Genomic DNA, 20,870 nt, shown 5'->3' with positions numbered 1-20,870 from the left:
TTTTTAAAAATTCCCTTCACAGTAAATAATGTGTCTCTCTAATCCTTGAACACGTCTCACCATTATTCAACTGAGAGGGTGAGCTGTTCAGGCTGTGATCAGCTGATTTTTTTTGCCTCCCTGTGAGTAAAGTGTTTTGTCTCTATTTCACTCCACTCCCTCAGGGGTATAGCATGGTAATGACAGAATGATACAGCACAAAAAGCTATTTGATCTACTGGGCCTGTAGGAGCTCTTTGGAAGAGTTAGTAAATTGTTGCAATATCCCTGCTATTTCTTTTTATTCCTGCCAATTTCTTCCTTTCCTGCATATATCCAGCCCCCTTTTTGAAAACTGCTCTCAAATCTGCACCCACCACACACTCAGGTCATGCATTTCAGAAAATTTAAGGATGGATTATTTTCTTAATGTTGCCATGGAATGGAGTCAAAGGAGGTAAAAGAACAGAGGCAAAGGAACTGCAATTTTCTTTTAAACCTCAAATACAGCTTGAATATTTTATACCAAGTTCTATATGCTCGTGCTACACCACCAGATGCATGAGCAGAAGGTCATGGAACTATACATCAGGGAGCACCATTAAATGATCAAGGTGCTGTGATCAGTATAGGCCAATTTAAATAAGATCTTCCAGCATTGGTGCAAATTGAGATGTACACTGAAGCATAGAACACAAGGATTATTTTCAGGATATATTAAAAAGATCTGTTTTAATCTATGTGGAAGTATTTCAAGAATGCAATAGTTGTCATCAGTGTGTAAATCACTCAATGAACTATTGGGCTTGGAGATAACCATATAACCCGAAAGCTTCTTTTCAAACTTCTCTTCAAACATGAACACACTAACAAAAACAAATCAAACACTGCTATGTTCTATGTTCATATGTTGGAAATAACAGCTGTTGAAAAGAGGAGAGATGCAACTATAAAGCTTCAAATGAACCTACCTATATGAAATCACAATCTTGGCAATGGTTTGAATAAAGTTGACAAATATTTTACATTTGCTATAACAGAAATACCTTAAATTCAGCAATGCTACACACACATTCCCTGGAGACCTGAAAGCTGCTATCTGGAACATATCAAGGCAATGCCTCCCCTCCTCACCGCCTCCCCTCCCTAAAGGGAACCTAGTGAACCGACTGTGGTTTTACAGTCAACATCAGTCTCTTAATTCCAGATTGTAACTGAATTAAAATTTTGCCATCAGCCATGTTGGGATTTGAACCCAGTGCCCAGAACATTACTTGGGTGACTACATTAATAGTCTAATGACAGTACCAATAGGCCAATGCCTCCCCTACTGGTTCTTCTTTAACCTGGCTGTATTCTTTGAATTTAAACAAAATCATGTTAATTCTACTTTATTATATGAAGCTTTTCTAAATATTCAGTTAAGTATGTACCTGAGAGGCAGGGAGGAAGATATAGAATGCGTGAGCCGTGGTTTACTAAGGAAGTGGAATCCCTGGTCAAGAAGAAAAAGAAGGCTTATGTTAGGACAAAATGTGAAAACTCAGTTAGGGCGCTTGAGGGTTACAAGGAAGTCAGGAAAGACCTAAAAAGAGAGCTCAGAAGAGCCAGGAGGGGACATGAGAAGTTGTTGGCGGATAGGATCAGGGTTAACCCTAAGGCTTTCCATAGGTATGTCAGGAATAAAAGAATAAAAGAGTTAAATTAGGGCCAATCAAGGGTAACAGTGGGAAGTTGTGTGTGGAGTCAGAGGAGATAGGAGAAACACTAAATAAATATTTTTTGACAGTGTTCACGATAGAAAATGAAAATGTTGGTGAAGAAGATACAGAGGTACTTACATCTAGACTAGAAGAGATTGAGGTTCACAAGGAAGAGGTAGTAGAAATACTGCAGAGTGTGAAAATAGACAAGTCCCCTGGGCTGTATAGGATCTATCCTAGAATCCTCTGGGAAGCAAGGGAAGAGATTGCCGAGACTTTGGCATTGATCTACAAATCATCATTGTCTACAGGAATAGTGCCTGAGGACTGGAGGATAGCAAATGTGGATCCCTTGTTCAAAAAAGGTAGTAGAGACAACCCTGGTAATTAGAGACCAGTGAGTCTCACTTCAGTTGTTGGTAAAGTGTTGGAAAAGGTTTATAAGAGATAGGATTTATAACCATCTGGAAAAGAATAATCTGATCAGAGACAGTCAGCACGGTTTTGTGAAGGGTAGGTCGTGCCTAATGAATCTTATTGAGTTTTTTGATAAAGTGACCAAACAGGTAGATGAGAGTAAACTGGTTGATGTGGTGTATATGGATTTCAGCAAGGCGTTCGATAAGGTTCCCCACAGTAGGCTATTATACAAAATGTGGAGGAATGGGATTGTGGGAGACATAGCAGTTTGGATAAGTAATTGGCTTGCTGAAAGAAAACAGAGGGTTGTAGTTGATGGAACATGTTCATCTTGGTGTCCAGTTACTAGCAACATACCTCAAGGATCGGTGTTGCGTCCACTGCTGTTCGCCATTTTTATAAATGACCTGGATGAGGGCTTAGAAGGCTGGGTTAGTAAATTTGCGGACGACACTAAGGTCGGTGGAGTTGTGGATAGTGACGAAGGATGTAGTAGGTTGCAGAGAGACATAGATAGGATGCAGAGCTGGGCTGAGAGGTGGAAAATGGAGTTCAATGTGGACAAGTGTGAGGTGACACACTTTGGCCGGAGTAATCGGAATGCAAAGTACTGGGCTAATGGTAGGATTCTTGGGCGTGCAGATGAGCAGAGAGATCTCGGTGTCCATGTACACAGATCCCTGAAAGTTGCCACCCAGATTGACGGGTTGTTAAGAAGGCATACAGTGTTTTGGCCTTTATTATTAGAGGCATTGAGTTCCGGAACCAGGAGGTTATGCTGCAGCTGTACAAAGCTCTGGTACGGCCACACTTGGAGTATTGTGTACAGTTCTGGTCACCGCATTATAAGAAGGATGTGGAAGCTTTGGAAAGGGTGGAGGAGATTTACTAGAATGTTGCCTAGTATGAAGGAATGTCTTACGAGGAAAGGCTGAGGGCCTTGAGGCTGTTCTCATTAGAGAGAAGAAGGTTGAGAGGTGACTTAATAGAGACATACAAGATAATCAGAGGGTTAGATAGGGTGGACAGGGAGAGCCTTTTCCAAGTATGGGGACGGCAAACACGAGGGCACACAACTTTAAAGTGTGGGGAGATAGGTATAAGACATACGTCAGAGGTAGTTTCTTTACTCAGAGAGTAGTAAGGGTATGGGATGCTTTGCCTGCATTGGTGGTAGATTCGCCAAGTTTAAGTGCATTTAAGTCGTCATTGGACAGGCAAAAGGACGTACATGGAATAGTGTAGGTGGGATGGGCTTCAGATTAGTATGACAGGGCGGCGCAACATCGAGGGCTGAAGGGCCTGTACTGCACTGTAATGTTCTATTACTTCCTTATATTCAGACTAATGATTTTTCTCAGTATATTCCGAATGTCAGATATTTGGTTTATTAGCCCATAGTTTCCAACTTTCTGTCTTCCTCCCTTCTTTAATAGAGATGTTATATTTGCAGTTTATCAATCCACTCGGACCTCTGCATTTTAGATTACAATCTATGTCGTCATTATGTTTGCAGTCAAATCTTTTCAGAAGTAGGCTAACATGCTTGGAGTTGTCAGCTTTTATTCCCATAAGTTTACCTTATGGCAATTTCTCCTTCTCCTGGATTTTCTACTATTATTTATATGTCTTTAGTGTCTTTCAGGTCTCTACCATTTCTCATTATTAATTCCCCAGTCTCAGTCCCTAAGGGACCAATAACCCCGTCAGCTATTCACGTGCTTTTATATGCATGTAGAATGTCTTACAGTATGTTTTTATATTTCTTGTCAGTTTACTGTTGTAGTCTATTTTTACCTTTAACAACTTTTTATTGCACTGTCTTTTGTATTTATGATCTTGCTGAAAATGTACCAATGCAAATTGACAAGGCATTCAGCTGCAACTTGAATCACACCAATTGTGCAAGAAACTTGCTTTTTTGGAACCTAAATAAGGTCTAGTTCTGTCATCTGTATCATTCTATTGACAACTGATATCAAGCCAATCCATACCCTTCCAACATTTTGAAGACACTTCAGATTTTATAACATATTAAATTAGATTAGATTACTTACAATGTGGAAACAGGCCCTTTGGCCCAACAAGTCCACACCAACCCGCCGAAGAGCAACCCACCTAAACCTATTCCCCTACATTTACCCCTTCACCTAACACTACGGGCAATTTAGTATGGCCAATTCACCTAACCTGCACATTTTTGGACTGTGGGAGGAAACCAGAGCACCCGGAGGAAACCCACGCAGACACGGGGAGAATGTGCAAACTCCACACAGACAGTTGCCTGAGGCGGGAATTGAACTCAGGTCTCTGGCGCTGTGAGGCAGCAGTGCTAACCACTGTGCCACCATGCCGCCCGACAGGTGTTCTTTTTAAGTATACACAACAATTCCCGCTTTGGGCACCTGTCTGTGTGGAGTTTGCACATTCTCCCCGTGTCTGCGTGGGTTTCCTCCAGGTGCTCCGGTTTCCTCCCACAGTCCAAAGATGTGCAGGTTAGGTTAATTGGCCATGCTAAATTGCCCGTAGTGTTAGGTGAAGGGGTAAATGTAGGGGAATGGGTCTGGGTGGGTTGCTCTTCCGAGGGTTGGTGTGGACTTATTGGGCCGAAGGACCTGTTTCCACACTGTAAGTAATCTAATCTAATCTAATCACAACTTAGAGACAGAAATTTCATTTTTGTCAAGTAAAATGAAATAGAAAGAGAATAAAACAATTTCACCACTGAGTTTTATTTTTGTTTGCAGCCACAAAATGTCATCCAAATTGGTGGTGTTATTTGATCCTTCAAAGACCATTGCTGTACTACAATCTAGACATTTGGTTTACTTGAAGAAGAGGAGTGCTAGGTATGGAATACTCAAGGCAGTCAATGAAAATATCGATCGAAAAACTGAAACAGAAAAAGAACATAGGTTTGTGCACACATTTTTGGGAGTTATGGTGAGATTATCAGTCTGATCACAAGACTGATGTCACAGAGTCATAGACATGTACAGCATGGAAAGACACCCTTTGGTCCAACTCATCCATGCCGACCAGATATCCTAAATAAATCTAGTCCCATTTGCCAGCATTTGTCCTATATTCCTCTGAAACCTTCCTATTCATATACACATCCAGATGCCTTTTAAATGTTGTAATTGTACCAGCCTCCACCACTTCCTCTGGCAGTTCATTCCATACACGCACCACCCCCTGCATGAAAAAGTTGCCCCTTAGAAGCCTTTTAAATCTTTCCCCTCTCATCTTAAACCTGTGCCCTCTAGTTTTGGATTCTCCCACCCTGGGGAAAAGACCTTGTCTATTTACCCTATCCATGCCCCTCATGATTTTATAAACTTCTATAAGGTCACCCATCAGCCTCTAATGCTCCAGGGAAAATAGCTTCAATCTATTCAGTGTCTCCCTATAGCCGAAACCCTCTAACCCTGACAACATCCTTGTAAATTTTTTCTGAATCCTTTTAAGTTTCCTATAGCACATTTGTTCTGGACTGATTACTCAGCTTCATAATCACATCATTATTAAGATAATCTATTTCTACCACCATAATATGGCTCATCTTTACCATCATCACTACGACAACCATACATGCTCCCCCCGCCCCCAGTCTCAGTTCACCCACTGTTGGAATCCTCATTCATAACTTTGCTTCTTCTCTAATCAACTGTTTCAATTTATTTCCAAAGTCTACCCTCTGTAAACCTGAGGTCATCCAAACCTCTGCAGTCCATGTCTTAATTTGTAGCAAATCCCATTCCCTAATATTCAGTGAACTAAATTGGTTCCTGGATTAGTGGTGCTGGAAGAGCACAGCAATTCAGGCAGCATCTAATCCAGAATCTGGTTTCCAGCATCTGCAGTCATTGTTTTTACCACCTAAATTGGTTCCTGGTCAAGCAATACCTTGATCTGAAGGCTGAAATAGACTCAGGTTGGGATCTGAACCCTGAGGGGCTTTTGACATATCAGAATGACAGTAGCTCAAAAAACATGGAGAGGATTAAGGATGTTAGTTTGAATCATAATTAATTAGAATCATTTTGGGTTAATGTAAGCAACAGCAAAGCTAAGGAGTCACTTGTGGGAGGAGTTTATAAGCTCCCTAACAGTGGTTACTGAAGTATCTCCACAAAGGCTGCCACCAAGTCACCTTTAATTTACAGATGAACAGTCCTTGATTTCAGTACAGTCTTTTCAGAGTCAGGTATCTCTAACACTCCCTTTTTGTATGGAGACAAAAAAACCTACAGATGTTGGAATCCAAAGTAGACAGGCAAGAGGCTGGAAGAACTCAGCAAGCCAGGTAGCTGAAGAAGGGTTACATCTGAAATGTTGACTTCTCCATCTCCTGATGTTGCCTGACTTGCTATATTCTTCCAGCCTCTTGCTTATCTACTTTAGGCTCTCTGATTGGACCAGATTAACGGCGCCAATAAGGGAACTCATATTCTACGATGTCCAGCTGGCTGACCTTGTTACAATCATTACAGCCCTTCCCCTCCGAGTCTGAGGATAGGGGCTGGTCCTTTTCTTGGGAGAGCCTCCTGGGGCTTTTTTAGCACCAGGTCAGGTTCCTCCAACTTGGGGTGCAACATGGGCCGCTTGTAATGTATGGGAGCTTGCCTCTTGCACCAGGAACATGTTGATAGAATTTCACTCTCTTTTTCCGGTGGCAAAGGCATCAAGGTTGCTACCTGTTATGTCTATCTCTAATTCAGAAAATAAATGCTTGATGGAGGGAGCAGGTAACTCACTGGTTCCAGCAGCCTTTCTGAATGTTCGAAGGGCCAGGGCATATTTTGCTCCCTCACTGTTTGTGAATTTGCAGCTTTCACATGGTCCATGTACTTGTTCAGGACCATCGCACCTATCTGAACTTTATACAGCCCATGCAAGGCCATTTCCATGATTCTTACACCAAAATTTGTCCCGTGTCAAACTGTCTCTCCCGCTTGGTAGAGCCTTGTGTCTGGCATTAGCGTTCCTAATTCAGTTTCACTCTGACCCTCTACAGGTCGGGGAAGATCGGACTTAACCTGGTGTGGAGTTTTCTACCCATTAGCAACTTTGCTGGTGCTACCACTGTAGTTGCACATGGGGTGCTCCTATAATCAAATAAGAACTGGGACAGTTTGGTGTCTAGTGAGGCTGTAGGGTGTTTCTTCTAGTCAAACTTTAAAGTTTGGATTGCTCTTTCTGCAAGGCCATTGGATGATGGATGGTATGGAGCTGTCCTAATATATCAAATACCATTTGACTTCAATAAATACTGAAATTCCTTGTTGGTAAATGATGACCAACACATCCAGATCTCTATGTATTGAAAAAGACGTGTAATGTTTCTATTGTCATCCCCATGTTTGATGAATGGACTCTATGCATGTCCAACCACTTTGAGTAGCTGTCTACAATGATAAGAGCATTCAATCCATGAAAGGACCTGCATAGTTGACATGTAACCAAGTCCAAGGTTTACCTGGCCATTCCCACACATGTGGGGAAGCAGCTGGTAGTAACTTTTGACCTTATTGAGACTCTCGGCCCCATCCCACCAATGTGGCTATGTCTGCAACCAGGCCTGGTCACCAGACATAACTTCTCGCCAACATCTTCCTCTTTGGAGATCGCTGGATAGCCCTCATGGAGTTCGGCCAGTATTTGGTGGCAACCTTTGCTTGGGACAATTACTTTTGTTCCCCATAACAATATGCTGTCCTCTACTGTGAGCTGACTCTCTAGGGCAGCCCTCAGTATGATCGTCCTTTCATTTCCTCCATAACCACCAGCTATTTCAGTTTTGAAAGGGCTGGATCTTTCCACGTCCAATGTCTGATATTGTGAGCTGTGATTGGGAACATGTTCAGAAATTTTAATATCATTACAGACTGTTCCACTGGGGGTACCACCACAAATAGAGGTAACTCAATGCATCAGCATTTGCTACTTGGCCTCCCACTCTAATCATGACTGTAACCTGGTCTAGTTAACTCTGCAGCCCAATAGGTCACTTATGGTCGTGTGGGGGGGGGGGGGGGGAGGGGGGCATAGAAATACATGATTTTCCCTTCTTAGATATATGCCTGCCTTAGGACAATACCTTAGGACAATATCCACGTTCTCTAATAAGAAGCAGTTAGTTTTCCCTGTTATTGGAATGTCATCTCGGAAAATGGCGACCTCAGGTAGATCTTGCAAAATGTTCTCCATTGTCTTTATGTTTGGTGTCTGTCTTTTTAACATAAATACATAGAGCAACAGGTTTAATTGGAAGCACACTAGCTTTCGGAGCGACGCTCCTTCATCAGGTGATTCAATCACCTGATGAAGGAGCGTCGCTCCGAAAGCTAGTGTGCTTCCAATTAAACCTGTTGGACTATAACCTGATGTTGTGTGATTTTTAACTTTGTACACCCCAGTCCAACACCGGCATCTCCGAATCATGACATAAAACAATGAACTGTATAGCACAGGAACGGGCCCATCAGCCCACGATGTTGTGCTGAACACCAAATTAAACTCATCCCTTCTGTCAAGATCCCTCCATTCTTTGCATATTAGAACACAGAACAATACAGCACAGTACAGGCCTTTTGGCCCTTGATGCCATGCCAGCCTTTTATCTTACTCTAAGATCAGACTAACCTACATACCCTTCATTGTACTATTTTTCATATGTTTGTCCAAAAGTCGCTTAAATGTCCCTAATGTATCTGACTCTACTACCACTGCTGGCAATGTATTCCACACACCCACCACTCTCTATGTAAAGAACCTACCTCTGACATTCCTCTAAACCTTCCTCCAATTAACTTAAAATTATACCCCTCATGATAGACATTTCCACCATAGGAAGAAATCTCTGGCTAACCACTCTATCTATGCCTCTCAACATCTTGTACACCTCTATCAAGTCACCTCTCATCCTCCTTTGTTCCAATTAGAAAAGCCATAGCTCCCTCAACCTTTCTTCATTAGATATGCCCTCCAGTCAGGTAGCATCCTGGTAAATCTCCTCTGCACCCTCTCTAAAGCTTCCACAGCTTTTCTATAATGAGGCGACCGGAACCAAACACAATTTTATAAGTGTGGTCTAATCAGGGCTCTACAGAGCTGCAGCATAACCTCGCATCTCTTAAACTCAATCCCCCTGCTAATGAAAGCCAACACACCACCCTCCTTCTTAACAACCCGATCAACTTGGGTGGCAAGTTTGAGGGATCTATGGATATGGACCCCAAGATCCCTCTGTTTTCACAGACTGCCAAGAATCTTGCCTTTAACCCTGAATTCTGCATTCAAATTCAACCTTCCAAAGTGAATGACTTCACAATTTTCCAGCTTGAACTCTATCTGCCACATACCAGTACAGTTCTGCATTCTGTCAATGTCTCATTGCAACTTATAATAGCCCTCCACACTATCCACAACTCTACCAACCTTCGTGTCATCGGCAAACTTACTAATCCACTCTTCCACTTCCTCATCCAAGTCATTTATAAACATCACAAAAAGCAGAGATCCCAGAACCGATCCCTGCAGAACACCACTGATCACTAAGCTTCAGACTGCATACTGTCCATCTACCATCACCCTCTGTCTTCTATGGGCCAGCTAATTCTGTATCCAGACAGCCCAATTTCCCTGTATTCCATGTTTCCTTACTTTCTGAATGAGCCTACCATGGGAAACCTTATCAAATGCCTTGCTAAAATCCATATACACCACATCCATTGCTTTACCTTTATCAACGTGTTTTGTCACATCCTCAGAGAATTCAGTAAGACTGGTGAGGTATGAGCTGCCCCTCACAAAGCCATGCTGACTATCTCTAAGCAAACTGTGGTTTTCCAAGTAATCAAAATTCTATCTCTCAGAATCCTCTCCAATACTTTGCTCACCACTGACGTACGACTGACTAGTCTGTAATTCTCAGGATTATACCTATTCCCTTTCTTGAACAAGGGAATAACATTTGCCATCCTCCAATCATCTGCACTACTCCAGTCGACAGTGAGGACGCAAAGATTATTGCCAAAGGTAGTGCATTCTCTTTCCTCACTTTCTAGGAACATAGGATATATCCCATCTGGCCCAGGCAATTTATCTATCCTTATATTTTTCAAAATTTTCAGCACATCCTCCTTCCTAACATCAACCTGTTCTAGCATCAGTCTGTTCCACATTGTCCTCAGAAACGTCAAGTTCCCTCTCAGTAGTGAATAGTGTTGATCTTTTTGAGTATTGCTGGAGCTGCACTCAGCCTGATGAGTGGAGTATTTTTTATCACACACTTGACATGTACCTTGTAGATGATGGACAGGCATTAGAGAGTCAGGTAGTGAGTTACTTACTGCAACACTCCCAGCCTCTGGCCTGTTGTTGTAGCTACAGTGTTTATTTGCTGGTATGCAGAAGATATACCATTCCTCATTTCCCACCATAATCTGTATGATTTTGGAAATGCCAGTTTGTGAAGGACTTACAATTAATGACATATTGACTCTGGCATGTTCAACTTCATTATCAATGTTACGGACAGGCATTGCATGATGATGTTGCTGACTCAAATTCTGAATAATGAAATACATATGTTAAAAAGCCAGGCATTCCACAGGAGTTATCACTCTTCAGTCTCCAACGCTCCAGGGAAAACAGCCCCAGCCCATTCAGCTTCTCCCTATAACTCAAGCCCTCCAACTCTGGCAACATGCTTGCAGATCTTTTCTGAACCCTTTCAAGTTTCACAACATCCTTCGCATAGGAGGGAGACCAGAATTGCACACAATATTCCAAAAGTGGCCTAACCAATGTCCTGTACAGCCGCAACATGACCTCCCAACTCCTATACTCAATGCTCTGACTAATTAAGGAAAGCATATCAAACGCCTTCTTCACTATCTTCTTGGCCTCTGATGAGTGGCAAAAGTGGACCTGTTAAGGTATATAATCAGGGAATGATAATCAGCCGGAACAAACACCAATTTACATTTTTTATTGCTCCTTAACCTTTAACTACAGTTAGCTAATAAATTCAGCTTTTTGGAGCTCACTTACCATTTTTAAGCATCTTTGAAGTTTTGTCCATGTGAACATTTAACATTTTCATTCCTGAGCTCCATAAATTCATTTTTGTGCTGTGCCCAGAAAGGCTGCCAATTCTTGCTTAACTTAGCAATAGCTGATCAAAGACAGTCTAGCTAGTCTGTCATCTAAGCAGCCCCTTTCCAACCAGGATCTTTGGTAAGTTGTTTCTTTAGCTACCCAAATAGGGCACCAGATATTTATAACAAGCTCTGCAGGTAGGGGGTGGGGAAACATTTCAGATTGAGAGCACCTCCCAGAGGACTGCTTTCCTTTGAAGTTGATATTTGTCTTACAGAGGCTGTCCTGGATTCATCCTTGAAAAGGAAATGAAGAAGGGCAAGAGCTAAACACAATGAAATATAAAGGTAAGCAAAGAAAATCCACTAGTTCACACATTAAAGCTTCTTTGGGTACTGTATGATGTGAAGTTTAATTAAACAGCCATTGATGCATTTTCACTTTTCAGACAGGATGTGGGCAAGATGGCAGCTGAAATATACTTTCAGTATATTATCTTGAAGAAGGTGCAATTTGAGTTTATATTATAATATTTATATTATCCAGGGGGTGGCAGAAATCAGGACCTGAGAACTTCCTCGTCTTTGTTAGTGAACAATAAAGGCAACATTATCTGACTGAGATCCGTTAACTCTTCATACAGCATATACCAGTTATAGGATCTTCCTGTTCTATATACAGTTACAGTTTCACTGTGACCAAGGAGGTTTTAAACTAATGTAGCAAGGGGCTGGGAACCAGCAGAGAAGACTACTAGACAGTGAGGTGGAAACTGGAGACAGTAAGGATCATAAAGTTAGCATTACCAAGGGGAAGAGTAGGTAGAGAGCAGATGAACACAAAACTGGCAGCCTGAAGTGCATATACTTTATAGCGAGGAGTATAGTGGGTAAGACAGATGAACTTAGGGCTTGGATTGATGCCTAGGAGTATGACATTATTGCGATCACAGAGACTTGGTTGAAGAAAGGACACGAGTGGCAACACAAAAGTTCCAGGATACAGACGCTTCAGACAGGACACGGAGGGAAGTAAAAGGGGAGAAGTGTTGCATTGCTGGTCAGGGATGATATAATGGCTGTGCTAAAGGAGGACACTATGGAAGGCTTAAGCAGTGAGGCATTATGGGTGGAACTGAGAAATAAGAAGGGTGCAGTTACATTGGTGGGGCTGTATTACAGGCCCCCAAAAGTGAGCGTGAGGTGGAAGAACAAATAGGTAAACAGATTATGACTATGTAGAGGCAACAGGGCGGTGGTGATGGGAGATTTTAATTTTCTCAACATTGACTGGGATACACTTCATGTCAGAGGTCTGGATGGGGCAGAGTATGTAAAGAGCGTCCAGGAAAGTTTTCTAGAACAGTATGTCAATAGTCTGACAAGAGAAGGAGCCATATTAGACCTGGTGTTGGGGAATGAGCCAGGCCAAGTGGTAGAAGTTGCAGTGGGGGATTTCTTTAGGAATAGGGACCATAATTCTGTAAGTTTTAAAATACTCGGAGACAAAGATGAGAGTGGTCCTAAGGGACGAGTACTAAACTGGGCCAAGGCCAATTAAATCAAAATTAGGCAGGAGCTGAGAAATGTGGATTGGATACAGCTATTTGAAGGAATGTCCACATTTGATATGTGGGAGGCTTTCAAAGATAGGTTGAAGATAGTGCAGGATAGGCATGGCCCTTTGATAACAGAGATAGGAAAGGCAAGATTCGTGAACCGTGGATGACAGGAGAAATCATGCGACTAGCCAAGAGGAAAAGGGGAGTGTACATAAGGTCCAGGCAGCTAAGAACACAACAGGCCTTGGAGGAATGTTGGGAGAGTAGGACCAATCTCAAACGAGGAATCAAGCAGGCTAAAAGGGGTCATGAAATAACTTTAGCAAACAGAATTAAGGAGAATCCCAAGGCCTTTTATTCTTATATAAGAAGCAAGAGGGTAACCAGAGAAAGAGTTGGTCCACTAAAGGGTAAGGAAGAAAGGGAGTGTGTCAAACCTGAGAAAATGGGTGAGATTCTCAATGATAACTTTGCATCAATGTTCACTAAGGAACGGGAGGTGATGAATACTGAGATTAGAGATAGAAGTTTGTTTACTCAGAATCACATTGACATAAGGAAGGAGGATGTATTGGGTAGGCTAAAGGAGATTAAGGTGGACAAATCCCCAGGACCGGATCGGATCTATCTCAGGTTGCTGAGGGTGAAATAGCTGGGGCCCTGATAGATATCTTTGTAGCATCCTTCAACACAGGTGAGATGCCAGAGGACTGGAGGATTGCTTATGTTGTCCCCATGTACAAGAAAGGTAGTAGGGATATCCCAGGTAACTACAGACCAGTGAGCCTGACATCAGTGGTGGGAAAGTTGCTGGAGAAGGATAAAATCTATTCATATTTGGAAAAGAATGGGCTTATCAGTGATAGGTAATATAGTTTTGTGCGGGGTAGATCGTGCCTTACCAACTTAATAGAGTTCTTTGAGGAAGTGACCAAGTTGATAGATGAAGGAAGAGCTGTAGATGTCATATACATGGACCTTAGTAAGGTGTTTGATAAGGTTCCCCATGGTAAGATAATGGAGAAAGTGAAGTCATATGGTGGGCAGGGTATTCTAGCTAGGTAGATAAAGGACTGGTTGACCAACAGGAGACAGAGAGTAGTAGTTGAAGGGAGTTTCTCAAAATGGAGAAAGGTGACCAGTGGTGTTCCACAGGGGTCAGTGTTGGAGCCACTGTTGTTTATAATATACATCAATGATCTGGAAGACGGCATTGTTGGTCTAATCAGTAAGTTTGCAGATGACACGAAGATTGGTGGAGTAGCAGAAAGCATAGGGGACTGTCAAAGAATACATGAGAATATAGATAGACTGGAGAGTTGGACGGAGTAGTGGCAGATGGAGTTCAATCCAGGTAAATGTGAAGTGATGCATTTTGGCATGTTTAACTATACTATATTGTTAACTATACTGTTAACAGAATAGCCTTAGGAAAATTGATGAGCAGAGAGATCTGAGAGTTCAGGTCCATTGTACCTTGAAGGTGGCTGCACAGGTGGATAGAGTGGTCAAGAAGGCATATAGTATGCTTGCCTTCACCGGACAGGGTGTTGAGTATAAGAGGAGAAAGTGAGGTCTGCAGATGCTGGAGATCAGAGCTGAAAATGTGTTGCTGGAACAGCGCAGCAGGTCAGGCTGCATCCAGGGAACAGGAGAATCGACGTTTCGGGCATAAGCTCTTCTTCGGGCTTATGCCCGAAACGTCGATTCTCCTGTTCTCTGGATGCTGCCTGACCTGCTGCGCTGTTCCAGCAACACATTTTCAGCTATTGAGTATAAGAGCTGGCAGTCATGTTAAAATTGTACAAGGCTTTGGTTTGGCCGCATTTAGAATACGGTGTACATTACTGGTCGCCACATTACCAAAAGGATGTGGACGCTTTGGAGACGGTGAAAAGAAGGTTTAAGAGGATGTTTCCTGGTATGGAAGGTGCTAGCTATGAAGAGAGGTTAAGTAGGTTAGGAATGTTTTCATTAGAAAAAAGGAGATTGAGGGGGGACCTGATTCAGGTCTACAAAATCATGAACAGTATAGACATGGTTGATAGAGGTAAGCTTTTTCCCAGGGTGAGGGATTCAATAAAGAGAGGTCACACATTCAAGGTGAGAGGTGAAATGTTTAAGGGGGTTATACGCGGCAAGTACTTTACACAGAGGGTGGTAGGTGCCTGGAATGCGTGGCTAGCAGAGATAGTAGAGGCAGGCATGGTAGATTCATTTAAGGTGCATCTGGACAGATGCAGGAGCAGGTGGGGAGCAGAGGGATACAGCAGCTTAGGAATTGGGCGATAGGTTTGACAGTGGATTTGGATCAGCTCAGGCTTAGAGGGCCAAAGGGCCTGTTCCTGGGCTGTAAATTTTCTTTGTTCTTTGTTCTTTTAAGTGCTGAACACTGCTGACGAATATTTCAACAGACCCTGGTGAGTTTCTATGCTCAACACATGCACACAGAATCCAGAGATCATAGAATCATAGAGATGTACAGCATGGAAACAGACCTTTCGGTCCAACCCGTCCATGCCGACCAGATATCCCAACCCAATCTTGACCCACCTGCCAGCACCCGGTCCATATCCCTCCAAACCCTTCCTATTTATATACCCATCCAAATGCCTCTTAAATGTTGCAACTGTACCAGCCTCCACCACTTCCTCTGGCAGCTTATTCCATACATGTATCACTCTGCATGGAAAAACAACCCTCCACCACCACTCTCTATCTTCTACCTTTGAGCCACTTCTGTATCCAAATGGCAAACTCTCCCTGTGTTCCGTGAGACCAAACCTTGCGAAGCAGTCTCCCTTGTCAACCTTGTCAAACACCTTACTGAAGTCCACATCTACTGCTCTGCCCTCATCAATCTTCTTTGTTACTTCTTCAAAATACTCAATCAAGTTTGTGAGACATGATTTCCCACGCACAAAGCCATGTTGACTATCCCGAATCAGTCCTTGCCTTTCCAAATAAATGTACATTGTGTCCCTCAGGGTTCCCTCCAACAACTTGCCCACCACCGAGGTCAGGCTCACCGGTCTATAGTTCCCTGGCTTGTCTTTACCGTCCTTCTTAAACAGTGGCACCACGTTTGCCAACTTCCAGTCTTCTGGCACCTCACCTGTGACTATCGATGATACAAATATCTCAGCAAGAGGCCCAGCGATCACTTCTCTAGCTTCCCACAGAGTTCTTGGGTACACCTGATCAGGTCCTGGGGATTTATCTACCTTTACTTGTTTCAAGACATCCAGCACTTCCTCCTCTGTAATCTGGACATTTTGCAAGATGTCACCATCTATTTCCCTCCAGTCTATATCTTCCATATCCTTTTCCACAGTAAATACTGATGCAAAATATTCATTTAGTATCTCCCCCATTTTCTGTGGCTCCACACAAAGGCCACCTTGCTGATCGTTTGAGGGGTCCTATTCTCTCCCTAGTTACCCTTTTGTCCTTCATGTATTTGTAAAAACCCTTTGGTTCTCCTTAATTCTATTTGCCAAAGCTATCTCATGTCCCCTTTTTGCCCTCCTGATTTCCCTCTTAAGTATACTCCTACTTCCTTTATACTCTTCTAAGGATTCACTCAATCTATCCTGTCTATACCTGACATATGCTTCCTTCTTTTCCTTAACCAAACCCTCAATTTCTTTAGTCATCCAGCAATCCCTATACCTACCAGCCTTTCCTTTCACCCTGACAGGAATATACTTTCTCTGGATTCTTGTTATCTCATTTCTGAAGTCTTCCCATTTTCTAGCCGTCCTTTTACCTCCGAACATCTGCCTCCAATCAGTTTTTGAAAGTTCTTGCCTTATACCATCAATATTGGCCTTTCTCCAATGTAGAACTTCAATTTTTAGATCTGGTCTATCCTTTTCCATCATTATTTTAAGTCTAATAGAATTATGGTTGCTGGCCCCAAAGTGCTCCCCCACTGACATCTCAGTCACCTGCCCTGTCTTATTTCCCAAGAGTAGTCAGGGCAAGAAGTTTTGCACCTTCTCTAGTAGGTACATCCACATATTGAATCAGAAAATTGTCTTGTACTTACTTAACAAATTCATCTCCATCTCAACCCTTAACGCTATGGCAGTCCCAGTCGATGTTTGGAAAGCTAAAATCCCCTACCATAACCATTCTATTTTTCTTACAGATAGCTGAGATCTCCTTACAAGTTTGTTTCTCAATTTCCCTCTGAATATTAGGGGGTCTATAATATAATCCTAATAAGGTGATCATCCCTTTCTTATTTCTCAGTTCCACCCAAATAACTTCCCTGGATGTATTTCCGGGAATATCCTCCCTCAGCACAGCTGTAATCCAATCCCTTATCAAAAATGCCACTCCTCCTCCTCTCTTGCCTCCCTTTCTATCCGTCCAGTCCTGCCCATCCCTGAGCCATGTTTCTGTAATTGCTATGATATCCCAGTCCCATGTTGCTAACCATGCCCTGAGTTCATCTGCCTTCCCTGTTGGGCCCCTTGCATTGAAATAAATGCAGTTTAATCTATTAGTCCTACCCTGTCTCTGCCTGCCCTGACTGTTTGACTTGCTTCTGATCTCAACTGTACCAGTCTCAGATCAATCTCTTTCCTCACTATCTCCCTGGGTCCCATCCCCCCACCACCCCCCAACCTTGCTAGTTTGAATCCTTCCGAGCAGTTCTAGCAAATTTCCCTGCCAGTATATTAGTCCCCTTCCAATTTAGGTGCAATCTGTCCTTCTTGTACAGGTCACTTCTACCCCAAAAGAGATTCCAATGATCCAAAAATGTGAATCCTTCTCCCATACACCAGCTACTCAGCTATGCATTCATCTGCTCTATCCTCCTATTCCTACCCTCACTAGCTCGTAGCACTGGGAGTAATCCAGATATTACTACCCTTGAGGACCTCCTTTTTAAATTTCTGTCTCACTCTCTGTAATCTCCCTTCAGAGTCTCAACCTTTTCCCTTCCTATATCGTTGGTTCCAATGTGGACAATGACCTCTTGCTGGCCCTCTCCCCCTTGAGGACATTCTGCACCCTCTCTGAGACATCCTTGATCCTGGCACCAAGAAAACAACACCCCATTCTGCTTTTTCTCTGCTGGCCACAAAAACATCTGTCTGTATCTCAGACTATAGAATCCCCTAACACAATTGATCTCTTGGAAGCCGGCATACCCCTCGTTGCCTTCGAGCCAGTCTCAATACCAGAAACTTGGCTGTTCGTGCTACGTTCTGCTGAGAATCCATCACCCCCTACATTTTCCAAACATACCTGTTTGAAATGGGTATATCCACAAAAGACTCCTGCCCTAGGTGTCTACCTCTCTTACCCTTCCTGGAGTTAACCCATCGATGTGACTGTATCTGAGACTTCCCCCTTTCCTATAACTGCCATCCATCACATACTGTTGCTGTTTCAAATGTGCCTGGCCTTCCACAGTTTGCCTCCATGTCCGCTCATTGAAGATCTTAGGCAGCATGACTGTGAGATCAGTGAACAGGAGTTTTAACAAAGCCACTGGTAGCAGAGAAGAACCTACTAGATCCCGACCATTTTGAGACAGACACTATTAACGACAGTCAGCACTGATACCCACAAAGAAATATCTTAGACTGTATCCTTCTCTTCGAAGAACAGGTAGACAATAGACAAAAATAGAAATTGCTGGAAAAACTCAGCCAGTCTGACATCATCAGTGGAGAGAAATCAGGGTTAATGTTTGGATCGAGTGACCTTTCCTTATGACAACCATGAGCCCAAAGCAGATAGCCTAGACCAACAGCTTTAAGACAACAGAATGGAGGATGACTAAAGCCTCGAAAGATTTGCCAAATGTGAAATCCAACCGAAAGCATGATGCATAAACTGAAGGCCTGAATGGACACTGAAGAATATTGCAATACTGGAAGACAACTCCAGAAAATCTATCAGAGATGATCCTGAAAAACACACAAGAGTATTTTCCGAAATCCATGCATCAACCAAAAGGGGGATCCATACAATCTGGGGAGGCCAATGATGGGGTATTCGGAAGGTTGAGCCTCAGGTCGGCATAGATCACTTAATCAGGCACACACCTTAGGAATGCACCATATCAGAGTGTGACAGAAATAACCCCAGTGTTATGACACCAGCTGACGATCCAGCGTGAAACCTGTCTTGAGAGGCCACAGGTTCTAGCTTTGAAATCTGTTTACAGTTTTCTGGTGATCAGTCATTGGCTACCTTCTTTGAATATGTTCAATGTATTTTTGACAAAAGAACATAAATTATTATACAGAAGAAAAATATCAAAGCTGGATATATAAGACAATTTGAAAAGATCTCATCATAAACAGTCGAAAGAATTATTAAACCCTTTTTCCCAGCAATATTCTTTACAAACACTCAAACCAAGTGAAGTATCATGTCTACCCCCACTCTTCAAATTCTTACTCAACTGACAAGGTTGCAAGCTTTTCCTTTTGGTGATTTCCTACATATTCACTAGATGCGATTCTCTCTGTCTCCTCCAGAGACACACAGACACAGGCTACCTCCTAGGCTATTCTTATTTATTTGCAAGAAAAGCTTAGGGCTTTTTCCAGCCCTGTCTATATAAACAACAAAGATATTTCAAGACTTCCTTCCATTCTAGAGACTGCCAAAACTAAACTGTCATTCTGCTGATAACTGAACGGAACCTGCTTCTGGCCTGTAGCCTCTATTTCTGCAGGTCACAAAAGTGCAACTGAGTAAAAGTTTTGGCAATTATCTCACCAGGAAGCTCATCGAGGCACTTACTTGGCAGATGAGTTTTTGGAAATCCTGTTTTGACCCACAGCTAAAATATGTGTTTCTAATTCTTAAGAAAAATCATCTTCATAGAATTAAAAATTAAAACCCAAAACATCAAAAATCTCACAGATGACTTCTCATACCAATTTTGAGCCAATGACACATAATACACCAGTAGGAGCTATGCATGATGGACCTCAAACACCTATTATTGACATCCAACACGATGATGACACCATATCCAAGCCGAACTGGAGGAAACTTAGTTTCAACTCTACTTTCTTTTGCCCCTCAACTTTCTTGGATGCATCACTGGCTGCAATATTTTTAGCAATCCAGCTCGGAAGTTCTGGAAATACCTCTCTAAATCTCTTCTTCTCTGAGATTCCCCCCTAAAACCGACCACTTAAATCAAACATGTAGTTACCATTCCCCACATCTTCGTCTTTGCTTTAGTGCTAATTTTTGTGATAAAAGAGGATTATCAGAGGGACTTGGAGCTAGGGCAAAATAGAAGAGCAGTAAAGGAGGACCAGAATAGAACCAGATTGGGTGGCGTAACGGGACAATGGATTTGGGCTGACCTTCATCAAAAGGCTGGATGGAGGCACCAGCAAGAGGACTGTGAAAGAAATTTTAAAAGCGTAGTTAAAGAAATTAGTTGTGATAAAATAGATACAATTTTTGTGGCAATGATGAGCAACTGACTACACAGGACAATTTCCATTATAAATTCTGATATTACAGTATTCTCAAACATTCTGACAGGAAAAGCAGACAACATACATGCGTGAGTTTTCTTAAATAATATATATAATTTGCAGTTTTCCAACAGACAACTAGTTTAATAAATTTTAAGAAGTTACTTATAACTTATTAAAAAGCAAGAAAAATTTTCAAGCACAATTACAAAATATTTTGTAATAATAAACTCCAGAAAAAGGTCTATTTATTCCACATCTTCTGATCTCCATTTCAATAACAGGTCTAATTTACTTTGCTCAAGTTACACACACTCCTTGCTGCAATTTAATAGAAACTCGCGGAAAATTTGTTGGTAGCTGTTCTGCTAACTCCCTGTTCACACACCCCTCTTTTAGCATTTTCTAGTGAGTGTGCTATGAAGCACATTTTCATCACATGCAAGTGACAGGAATACATTATACAATGCAGTTTCCATAACTTCTGCCATAGCACAACTTGGTGCAAAAACAGTCAAGCATTCCTGACACTGCTGTTGCAGTGGGTAAAGTGGCAGCAGTGAGATGGGAGGAAAAGAGTAACAAATGTTGGGTACTTCTGCCAGAGGAACAGCTGAAATCCAAGCTGCT

The 20,870-nt window shown here is 42.4% G+C and overlaps 1 protein-coding gene across 1 annotated transcript in view; it reads right to left on the bottom strand.

The window, feature by feature from the left end:
• The window catches only part of cep112 (centrosomal protein 112), a 557,597-nt gene that overhangs the window by 103,985 nt on the left and 432,742 nt on the right, over window positions 1-20,870 (bottom strand). The gene's annotated exons all lie outside the window — the stretch shown is intronic.

Source organism: Chiloscyllium plagiosum, unplaced genomic scaffold (assembly GCF_037043375.1).
Source record: "Chiloscyllium plagiosum isolate Xiang-an unplaced genomic scaffold, Cpla_swu_hap1 HiC_scaffold_25, whole genome shotgun sequence".
Classification (NCBI taxonomy): Eukaryota; Metazoa; Chordata; class Chondrichthyes; order Orectolobiformes; family Hemiscylliidae; genus Chiloscyllium; species Chiloscyllium plagiosum.
This window is presented reverse-complemented; position numbering and strand designations above follow the sequence as displayed.